Raw genomic sequence first — 12,055 nt, 5'->3', positions numbered from 1 at the left:
GATGATGAGGAAGATTACTAGCAATTCCATTGGTCATAATTTGCACTAGATGACCGGTTGCGCTATCGCGCAAATGGCAAAATCTAAACTATAAGATTTAGCTTTGATTGTATTTATTGCGAGCAAGAGGATAAAAAGATTGGTTCGAAATTTTGACCCACTTAACCAGTACCATGTAAACCAGAAATTATTATAAATGGGCTTCAGGGTTATAACAACTCCATCCCCGACGCAAAGGGGTGGAATTCGCATGTAAATTCTACGGAAATTTAGAGAATGTCCAATAACATTGTCCTGCAGACAATAGCACTATGTATAAACTCAGGAAGCAGAGGCACGAGTATGCAATTCAAACTTGAATTTATAGCATGAAAACTTATGTTTGCAGCACAAATTACTACCAGATGGTTTCATTATTTACAAATTTAGGAGGCGGTAGTCAACCTGATAAAGTACTCCTGCTAATATGCAGAGAAAACCTCACTTCAACTCTATCCCCGTCCTTGAGCTTGGGGATTTTCTATTAACTGTCACATTTGTGCTCATTCGTTAACCAGCGCAAGCGGCCATGATCCGGTAGCAATCCTCGCTATCTTCACATACTGTCAGTAGACAATGTCCAACGCATAGAGATATTGGTCTGGTAAGAGCTCTTGAGCTGAAAAGATCGCACGACGGAAGGAATAACTGAATGTGATTAAAAAGTTCACTGCAAAGACTTTGTATAAAAATTGGATAGACATATAAAAGGAAGGTGAAGCACCATAATAGCATGGCTCTAAGTGCTACAACTACTGCAGAGTTGTTTTTTAATCGCACATCATCTCATGAAATTGAAAGCAGATGGAACATCAGTGAGTATAATGGAACCTCATATACAATACCTATGTGTTTGCGCAGTATATATTCATAATAGTACTATTATATGTGCTTTATCCAACTCACAGTTCAGCTAAGATATCACAATTGGTAATAGTACTATTATATGTGCTTTCTCCAACTCAGAGTTCAGCTAAGATATCACAATTGGTGTGCCTTGGTACGACAAAGGAAATAGAAATATGAAGTTATAAATAACTTATCCCCGTTGAGGAGCTTAATTAGATAATACCATTGAACTGCCCAAGAAGAAAACAACCTTTTGATAGAGTAGAAGGGCTCAAATACTATATCAAGAATGAAAAGGTTACCACACCCTTGAAACAAAGAGGAATGAACTTTTATCTTGATCACTAAGCCATGAACAACGCTACTTGTTCCAAACAGAAAAAGTTCATCTCTCGTTAAACTTAGAATAACACGTGCTTATATAGTGCCTTCAGATTTCTGTAGAGAAAACAAATCTGATCTTATCAAGCATTATATGGCATCATGTTGAACTGTGTAGCTGTTATTATTATATGGCATCCGGAGAAAGGAAAGTGGTGTGCAAGAAACCATTATCCAATTTCAATGCAAGTTTTCCAGTAAATCAATCAAATGTGGGATATGCACTTCTAATAGAATAACCATAGCCAAATATTGCACAAATCAACCCTCAACTCCCATTTTCGTCATAAAAAAAATCATGCACATTCGAAATATCATATCTGGACCATTTTCGTTATAAAAAAATCATGCACATTCCACTGTTTACATATATAGAGGTTGGAGGAGGAGAAGGAGCAATCGAAAAGGAGAACTTACGATGGGGGGCTGAGGCATTGAGGGTGCTGGAGGCCGTACCTTCCCCCGTCGTGGCTTGGTCTTCAGTCTTCCTCGGCTGGGAACACTCCCAGCTAGGGTTTCGTCGGAGGCCGCCGCCGAGCATACGTCGGCCATGGTGTGGAGGAGCCGCGACGGCGGCGTCGACCCGAAGCGGGGATACGACAAATAAAATACCAAGGAATCACTTGAATGAGCATAACTTAAAAGGATACATATGTTAGATTAATCTCGTTCACAATCAAATCACAAAACCATGAAAATTTCAAATAACATAGTCTATGAAATAAGTAAATATTGAATAGAAAATTGTACCTTTGAACACTGCAAAAATTACATCTTTCAAGAAAGAAAGATGCAGAAATAATTAACCATGTCCTAATTAACCAATCAAGTTTTCAATCATGTGATTGTTGCCTGCAAATAAGAATAAAACCGTTCGCAATTTCATCAACATGAACACAATGACCTGTACAATCCTACAAATCGGCATATGAGCTGAAAGGCTGTATTTATTTACAGCACTGAAATCTATGAACAAAAGCTATATAACTACAGTTTTGCAAAAACAGATCAGCAACTTGTTTTCTTCTCATTACCTAGCCCAGTTCATCAATACTTATTAATATGACAATTCAGTACCATTAATCTTACATGACTTCCAACAACATTCATTTGGAAACACCAAAGCCAACACAAAGCATGTACAATGGCTCCTGAATAGAGTATAACCTGGAAAAGAAACCAATTTAGGCAGATGCACCATGAGAATTTCATAAAAAAAGCAGTCCAAAATATGTGCACCTCACCGCCATTCGCTGAGGGAGGCGCTGCCTTGGAACCGCGTTCCATGCTAGGACGAGGGAGAGAGGCGCGACGGCAGATGATGAAGAGCGAGGGCACGGCTGAGGGAGCGCGGTCGACACCGGTCGGCCTGCCACCAGAGCTCCCTGCACCCAGCGCCACCCAAGCCGCCACGCCACCTCCGTCCCAGCGCCACTCCTCACTGCTCCTCCACCACCGTACCAGCGCCGATCCTCGCTGTTCCTCCACCTCCGGTGCTAGGTAGGTTGAGGGAGAGACGCGCGACGACGGCGGCTCGGGGTCGTCGAGGAGGAGGCGCGAGGCGGCGAGGCAACGCGCCACGCCGACGCTGGGTAGGTCGAGGGGGGAGGCACGACTGCGGCGGCTCCGGGCTGCCGTCCGCTGGCGAGATGAGAGAGCTCAACCATCGCCGCCGTGGATCCGCCCGCCCGTCGCCTCCGGTCGTCGCTGCCTGGATCCGCCCCACGCCGGCCCGTCTCCGGCCGCGCCCGTCGCCTCCGGTCGTCGCCGCCATGGATCCGCCCCGCGCTTGTTATTAAGAAGTGTTGAGTTCGTTAGTAGTTCCTACAACACAAAGGCCCATCAAAGTATGGCATATTTCCTTGCCCATTAAAAGCTGGTATAGTGTTTCAACAGGTCTGCAAACAGAACACAAAACCCAAGATCTTCTTCAGTTTAGCTAGACATGCTATGTAGAGGGACTGGATGCACACTCACAGCAAATTTAATGGCTCTTACAAAGCATGCCAAAGAAAGCTATGAAACACAGGTTCATGCATATTGGCTACCAGAATATATTATTGCAACGATGAAACCAAGGTTCATACAGTTTCATATTTTCCTCTAGCAAACTCTTTGCAATATAATCTGATTATAGCGACGCGAAAGATATTGGACAACCAAGTATTGGGGGCTCCATAGCATAAACCCAGAAGGTATAACAAAGTGCAAGATAGAATTGGCACCAAATAAATACTCAGACCAAATGCAGTAGATATGTGTTGGACCTAAATCTGAAACAGTATATAATATGTGTATATAGCACAGTTACGACGAAGCCAAACATATCAATACTCTCGAGCTACAGCGCCACCAGCAATATAGTAAAACAATAGCAAAAGGAACGAACTGTAAAGACTTTCTTTTTGAACTCTATTTTAAATTGCAGTTTAATACACAGCTACTCCAAAAATACCATTTGACTATAGTGATTGTTGAGGATAGACCTCTCACCTACTGAAGTATCAATGCAGCATCAATTTCCAAAGATTTCATGTTGCCGAGGGAAATAAGGTTACACATATAAATTTAAAGCGTGTGCTCCACATCCACCTCTATTTCTCAGACCTGATGTCAATATCGGCCACCAAACATGAATTTTAATGTAAATAGACATATCCAGTAACCACAAAAGTTCCCTTGGCATTAGGTATATTCCCATGGTTGCATACGTACCCTAGATAACTGACAATAAAATGAAAAATCCCCCTCTCCCCTTGCACTATGGTGCAGATCTCCATGCCTGCTTCTGACCTGCGAAACGAGAGAATTGATGTCAATTCCATTTGAAACTGCCAAGGAACATATTATGTGCCTCAAAGTACATGATGACCTCTGATAATGGTGAACAAAGCATCTGAAATTTAGCATGTCCCACTTGGTCTGGAGCATGAAGGAGGTCATGGGTCAGGGCTGAACCGGCCTCACCCAGACTACCTCGATATCCGGCACACACCATGTTTAGAAAACGCATTAATTATTAATTAGGAACCAGAGTGTTGGACTCTCAAAAAATCAAATGCGCGATCACAGAATCTGCAACTCCCTAACACTTCAAAAATTTATACCAAGAAAAGAAAGTAGCTAATCGATAAAAATAGCATGCCTTGTTTACTGCTGCTACGAAGGTAAAAGAATAGTGTCGATCTGGGTGAGTGTTGCCACACGCGCCACCAGATACTACCACACGCCATGAGTCTGCACTGCCACGCAGGAGAGAGAGACTCAGAGGAGAGGGATGAGATGAACTTGCCTGGCCCGGTCGTCGCCCACAGCTAGCGCTCCATCGGTAACCACAACATCTTCACACATCCTTTCTCTCTTCCATGGCCTCCTCCTCCATTGATTCACGGGCTCGTCGTCATCTGACTTGGGGACGATCAATAAATGGTTGCCAAGTAAACATAATGGGGAAAATGGATTCCATAATGAAATAAACAATCCACTTTGGGAGGAGGGATAATTGCACCTGTGGTAATATTCATAGAAATTTGCTAATCATGTGTCATCCTGCAGCCGACACCATCCTGCAGCCAACACCACTCCATAAAATGGTCAGATGATTCTTACTCAAGTGGAGTTTAAAAGGCAATCTCAATCTAAGAAAGCTTCATTCCAACAAGGTAGGACATATATAACACATGATAAGTGCACATTCTACAGAGGATGTATCAAGTTTTCTGTTGCAACAGAATTCAGAATTGGAATCCTTTTACCATATTGAAACTTCCTACTGGTTCAATAAGATTGCAACAGGAAAGGAGAAGACAAGCGAACCAGCCAACCAGGCAAGATGAGCTTCTCATCCTGCAGTGACAGAACATTTTAGATTTGAAAACAAATATTGTGAGGATCTGCAGCGCAAACATGATGAAAAGATGAGTAAAATTAGACCAGATGGCTTACAAAGAAGAAGGTAGAGGGGATCCGGATGGGCATCAGTCGTTCTCCATGATGAACTAAGGCCGCTTGCTCTTCCCTCCTGTCGCCGGCCTCCTTCCTCTCCCCTGTAACTCCTCTAAGCAGAGCACCGCCGCCCCTGCTGATTCATGTCCGCGCTGCCCCGTGGCTTCTTGTCTGTAAATTCAGCCACCTAATAGTTTAAGCAAGATCTATGAAATGGAGATGTCGCATGTGGTACAATTTGACGACCATTGATTTATGATTATAAATCCCTCCCGTAAAGGATTTCTCAAGCTCCACTATCACTCTCACTACCCTTCTGACAAAAGTACCTATGCAAAAGAACCGCAATATAGTTAGGCACTATCTACTACAGTGCAGATGCAGAGGCAAAAAGTGATGTAAATATAAGGAACCGGAAATACAATATTATCTGCCATACAATAATGTGATATCCACGCCGTTACACAATAAGAGCTAGACCAATTCTAAGATGCTTAGCAACTGATCTTCTGAAAAAATTGTCATTAACCACTGTTTTCACATTTGCTGCCAGTACCATGTGTAGTAGACATCGGTGCTTAGTTTAATCATTGACATTTCAGATGGTGTTTACGGCATTAACCTAGGCATTAATCACACACTGCCAGCACAATGTATAGATGTGAAGCGCTTCAAATTTTTAATCAACAAAAAGGTCAAATCACTGACATGTCTGCATTGTAAATGCAAGCAGGTAGAGTACAATAGAAAGCATACCATAGCCCTAAATCTTATTTTTGAATGAACAAAAGTTTATACCTTAACAAAATTTATTTAAATGCATCTGCTCTATCAATTTGTTTAATGGGCTTACCAAACCCTGCATAAAGAGACCAAACGATGTTCAGACATTTAGTAGTATGAGAAGTTCAGGATTATCTTTCAAACTAAGTTCAGCTCATAATCCACCTACATACGGTGTCTCTACCTAGTAGCTATATGGCCATGGCCCATCCATAGTCATCAAATTTGGTTGCTAATTGGATTGCACCTACAACAGCCCTACCAAAATTGGTTAGCCAATTTTTAAGAGCAGGATTGTTCCATCCATGGGCTGCCATTTTGGCTTGAATCAGTGAAGGAAACAGCAAGTGGTCCATGGGCAGCCAAATGTTTGGCAATGAACCAAACAAGTAATAATAATGGTGTATATATCCCATTGAAAGCAAGACTGAAATAATGGAAAAACATCTGTACTTTGAATACACCAAGTAAAACAAAAATGTGTGGCCAAATAAGAATGATCTCAAGTGTGCTGAATACACATACGCAACAAGTAAATCAATAGCAGGCAAAAAGCACAAAATTTGTACAGAGAGAAAAATGCAAATCTTAGCACGGACAGAGGAGCACAGGAGCAAAGCATGCGTCGATCCTGAAAAAGAGGAATTTTAGCTTAAAATTTGAAATAGCCAACTTTGTAGCTCCATCCTGCCACCGTCAAACCTGAAAGACACAAGGTGCTCCGTTTTCAATGGTCTTGCGAGATAGGAACATCATTTGTAGCTCTCAAATAATACAGAAGAATGACATGGCATCAAACTTAACATTTATAGTTCCTAACAAAAACATCATCAGCAAGATTCTGCACCAGGTTCAGTATGGCATTAAATTAAAAAGAGCTAACAAGTTCATTTCCCAACAGACATGTCAGTGAGCAGGGCATAATCAACCATACGAACAAGTAATCAGTACCAAGAGGCAAAACCCTGACATCCAAAATGAACAAGTTTTCAATTAAACAAGTTCATCGTTCCTAGGTGTCCACTCCCTGGATATTCAATGCAGTAATTGTGGACATAATTAAATCAGCCTTGAGAACTTTCTCCGTTCGTTCCTTTGTTATTTAGATTCTCACCATAAATAGAAAATAAATGAATTGTAAAGGAATCATGAAAATAAATCACAAGAAATAGGAAAGGACAGGATAATAGAGAACACTTATAGCAGATTCATTCGGGAGATAACGGAAACAGTTAAAATAATGAATTGCAAACGAAAAAGATGAACAACCTCTTACAGATCCAGTACCCTTGGATCAGATACAAGGACTTTTACACGCATTTGCATTTTTAACTTCTGATGGATAAAATCAAGACAAACATGCGCTTCTATTCAACTAAATTCAAGTTCGGAAAATATAGAAAATCTGCAGGACTATGATAATAAGAAGAGCAAAGGCTAAAAAATCAATATGACCAGTTTTGAGGCCATAATAAAACAAAACAAATGAGGCATTAGCAAAAAGCAAACACACAACAGAAGACATTACTACAATCTATCCAGTTTTCAGGCCAAGACATACATGGATTTAGTTTACTTGTACCTGAAAACGTCTCCTAGGCATTGTCTGGAGCGGCGTCGCTGCACTACCAGTCTACCACGATGACGTGAGCTCATAGGAGCGTCCACCGAAGATGGCCGTTCGGCAGCTGCTGTTGTCATCGCTGCGCAAGACAAGGAAGAGATGCAGTCAGGAAGGATTGAGGCAACGGCAGGCATGCAGCAGCTCTCTTTTCATTGGCCAGAAGTTCAGTTTCTTGAGTCTTGACAAAACTTGGCTAATTCATAGGGCAGTCAACCAATTTTAATAGTTAGATCAGTATATTTAAGCTGGTTCAAATACAAGCTCAGCCAGAAAATATACTCGCATCATGAAAATGTAAGCTGAGAATTTTTTAACCAAATGGTAACATTTTAGATAATGGAAAATCATTATGCCTAGGTTTCCAAATGCTCTTGGGGCAATGAAAACCGTAACCCCATTGCAGACTTGGCTATTCTCAAGATCAGCCTACCTCTCGTGAAGGTTGTTTGTCGTCTGGGTACTCTGGGTACTCTGTACTCTCCCAGTAGGCAGTCTAGGTACCAAAGAGACAGTATAAAAGCAGGGCCAGGAGACTCCAAACAAGAAGCGGTATAATTTCCTGGAGATTTTATAGAAGTAGTGTACATAGATATCACATATGCATAACTACCTTGACGGACGGATTCTTGGTGATGTTCGTCACAAAAGCCACCTTCCTGAACTTCATGTAAGGCGCTACCTTCAGAACATCACACATCAGCAGGTCAGAGAAATCGCAGGAATCAGCCAAACAAATCTATGTATCAATGGTGAACATGATGGTTCATTTTATTGGATCTGATCATTCACAACTGGTTTTCTTGCTCACCTGTTTTGCTGCAAACTCCATCACCACATTAGCACTCTTTTTTCCTCACGACATAGGCCATTGGGACACGGCCGACATCCCTACCAGGAAACCTCCAAAATGGGGACTGAATATAAAACCTGACGTAATCAAACAAATAGAAGTAGCGGGGTAACAGTGACATCAGTAGCATCTGGATGTGCCAGCAGAAGAGCTTCCAACTTTGCTGGGGGGTCTATTTAAAAACAAATTCCATTCAGAGTTACAGACGTAAGAAACACTCAGTGGTTTAGAGGCCGGCCTTTCAGGATAGATATAACAATGTACTCCATTCAATGATATTTACCTCATAGCCTTTGCATTTGATCAACTCTTTCAGACGATCCACATATATCCATCCTCGATCGTCTATGTAGCACAGATCACCGGCCTTGTCTTGAGCCATCCATCGGGTGTCACTGTCGACTGTGTTACCTCTACGTTCTTGATGTAGCCTGAGATGATCAATATTAAAATTTAAGATACCTTTATCACCATTTTTTTTGCCAAGGGATATAAAACCTATAAGTTTTGACTGGTAAATTCACTGTGTCGTTGTCCAATTCCTCCACTAACTCCCTCCTCTAAACACAAATTCCTCTTCTCATTAACTGCCAAACATCTTAGCACTAATTTTAAATTTTGTGTCAAATGTATGTGTGCATGAGTCGGACTTGGTGTTAGCGCAGGGTGAACCACATGTGGATAACTGGCTTAAATTTAGTTTAAAAATCTGTCATAAACACATAATTGACACTTCTTCCTTCTGGGAAATAATGCAACAGATGCAGTAGTGTAGGAACTAAATCCAACAAAATTCAGTCTGAATGTAGCTGCTCCAAACAATTTAAGTTCTCTAATAGCAGCCGGATAGTGTAAAGACCTGAAATGAAATAACTCAGCTCTACTTGGAGTGTGGTCTGTCGGAGCATGACCCTACGTGTGTATGGTGATGTGGAAATGAATCTATCTAAAGATATATTTCATGACCTGTATAAGTAGAAAAGGATTATTGTGGAGCAAAAGTAAAGGGCCAATTTCATGAGCCAGGACTCCAGAGATCTTAAGAACATGCATGTCGTTTTAAATGTTGACACTTGTGTAGACATGGACACAAAAGAGATCAACCGAGCATCAAACACTTCATTAAAACCAGATCATACCACATGAATTTTCAAACTATAAGGACAACATTGAGAATCACTATCAGACAAACCTAGACTAAGACAACATGATAGGAATATCTTATGCACTACAATGGGAAAAAGGAGAGCAAATAACCAGGTGAACCTTCAGGGTGATAACAGGCAAAACAACTGCAGGGTACCTATGTAATAAGCAAAAATGCACATCACGGTGTTGTATGTATTTTCTACATAACATGCTATGGACAGTGTTCTATAGACCAGATAAAAGGAAATAACCCGCTGGTATTTCTTGATGATGCATACCTACAGGCGAAATGGAAAACAATTACTGTCCAGTTGGTGAAAGAAGCAAGATCCTAAAAAAGAAATGCAGTATTAGAATTGTCTTAAGCATTGCCTTCACTAATTGCAATAAACAGTTACAGTATAAATGTAGAAATAAACAACTTGATATTAGTCACCATCCTAATTTTCTGGTGCAGCAAATAAATCCTAATCACCACATTTCAAGCAGATTCGATGTGTATAGGCTACAGATTGAGAAGTATACGCATAGCAAGATGTTTCTGACGAAGAGCTGACCTTTTTCAAGTGAATGGCTCGGACAGAGTCGTGGTCGTATGTCGAGGATGAGGAGGCGCTGCGCTTCCTAGCCGTCTTGGCCAGATCCTCCAGGGAGTCCACCGCGGTGCTCCACCGTCCCAGCGCCGCCCCTTGCTGCTCCTCCACCTCCGGCTGGCATGTCTCCGGCCGCGCCCGTCGCTGGAGCGAATCCGCCCCGCGTCGGCCCATCCTCGGCCGCGCCCGGCGCCTCCAGTCGCCATCGCCGCGGAAAAGAAGAGGCAGCAACCTACCTCAGACCGAGGGCTCCTCCTGAGCGCCTAGGGCCACCGAGACGAGGCGCCGCCGCCCCGTTCCCGCTCTGCTCACCGCCACAACGTTCATTTCTGGCCGCCGCCGTCCCCTTCAATTCCGGCGGCCACTACTGTCGACGGGGTTGCAGAGGCTTCTCCCGAGCAGCACAACGGTGAAGGCGTCCATGGTCCCCACATCAGCCATGCCGCCGCCTGACCCGCGCCTCCTAAGCATGCCGGCCTTCCGGCCATCCACCTCCGGTGAGCCTCCACCGCTGCAACATCCAGCCGCTGCGCCGCCGCCGCGCCGCCGCATCGGCTCGGGGAGGAGAGGAGGAGGTGCGGGGAGGAGAGAATGAGGCTGGAAGTGGGAGGGGATTAGGATTGGCTCGATCTAGGTTTTCACTGCCATGTGCTATCTGAGCGACCTGAAACGAGCAGTGTCGCTGACTCTGATCGCTGGTCCCGCACACTCTTGGTCCCAGCCGTCAGTGACCTACCAAAGGAAGCAGCGAGTGAGAAAAAAGTTACCACATCCGACGGCTGCAGTCAAAAGTGGGAACCAAAATTTACTGTACAGGTGAAATGGACGGATCAGATGGATTTGCCCCCTTTGGATAGCCTGGTTGGCCGGGTATGCTAGGAACATTTATAGAAGAAATGAGTCAAAATTGCCTCAGTCATCCGACTTTGTGTGCACATCATGCGCCACGGGAAAGCTTATTCTGAGGCCTTCGCACCTCAAGATACAAGCTAAACCACTTCAATTTCTTGAAAGAATTCAAGGGGACATTTGTGGTCCCATCCAACCATTATCTGGACCATTTCGGTATTTCATGGTTTTTATTGACGCATCTACATGATGGTCACATGTGTGCCTTCTATCCACACGAAACCATGCATTTGCCAAGATAATGAGGGAAGTAATTAAGTTACAGGCCCATTATCCAGAAAGTGGAATTAAATCAATTCGCATGGACAATGCTGCAGAATTCTCCTCACGTGCTTTCAATGACTATTGCATGGCCCTGGGGATTGAAGTTCAGCACTCTGTTCCATATGTCCACACTCAAAATGGTTTGGCTGAATCCCTTATTAAGAGGATTCAACTCATTGCAAGACCTTTGTTGATGAATTGCAGCTTGCCAACGTCTTGTTGGGGTCATGCAGTTTTACACGCTGCTGACTTAATACAATTACGACCTACTGCATATCACAGTACTTCCCCTCTGCAATTGGTACGTGGAAATCCACCTAGCATTTCCCATCTGCGTAAGTTCAGATGTGCTACATACATCCCGATCTCACCACCTCAGCGGACATCCATGGGCCCACACAGAACCCTGGGGATCTATGTGGGGTACAAATCGCCGTCGATTATTAAGTACCTGGAACCTCTTACTGGGTATCTATTCACAGCCCGTCATGCTGACTGCATATTTGACGAGGAACACTTTCCGGCATTAGGGGGAGTTTTCAAGTACCAGAAAGAATGCCCGGAAATTGATTGGAATGCTCTTGCCATTTCATCCTCCGATCCACGTACCCAAGAGACCGAACTCCAAGTTCGGAAAATCATAAATTTGCAACATCTTGCAAATAATCT

General features: G+C 43.1%; 2 long non-coding RNA genes across 5 annotated transcripts; both read right to left on the bottom strand.

Moving 5' to 3' along the window:
• Nucleotides 1–376: 376 nt before the first annotated feature.
• LOC139830608 (uncharacterized) lies at nt 377–6,714 on the bottom strand. 4 transcript variants are annotated; one of them, XR_011743379.1, is made up of 9 exons: nt 5,215–6,714; nt 4,778–5,115; nt 4,562–4,673; nt 3,985–4,062; nt 2,514–3,876; nt 2,359–2,436; nt 2,020–2,121; nt 1,687–1,906; nt 377–658 (listed from the first exon to the last, which is right to left on the bottom strand). It is a non-coding gene; the product is annotated as an uncharacterized lncRNA (long non-coding RNA). The 4 variants fall into 4 exon arrangements; XR_011743376.1 differs by having other exon boundaries at nt 2,304–2,436; nt 5,215–6,713; XR_011743378.1 differs by having other exon boundaries at nt 1,687–2,121; nt 2,509–3,876; nt 5,215–6,713.
• Nucleotides 6,715–7,392: 678 nt separating this feature from the next.
• LOC139830609 (uncharacterized) lies at nt 7,393–11,039 on the bottom strand. Its single transcript, XR_011743380.1, has 5 exons — nt 10,178–11,039; nt 8,430–8,902; nt 8,232–8,300; nt 8,052–8,114; nt 7,393–7,700 (listed from the first exon to the last, which is right to left on the bottom strand). It is a non-coding gene; the product is annotated as an uncharacterized lncRNA (long non-coding RNA).
• Between the last annotated feature and the right edge of the window lie 1,016 nt (nt 11,040–12,055).

This window comes from Lolium perenne, chromosome 4 (assembly GCF_019359855.2).
Source record: "Lolium perenne isolate Kyuss_39 chromosome 4, Kyuss_2.0, whole genome shotgun sequence".
In the NCBI taxonomy this organism is placed as follows: Eukaryota; Viridiplantae; Streptophyta; class Magnoliopsida; order Poales; family Poaceae; genus Lolium; species Lolium perenne.
This window is presented reverse-complemented; position numbering and strand designations above follow the sequence as displayed.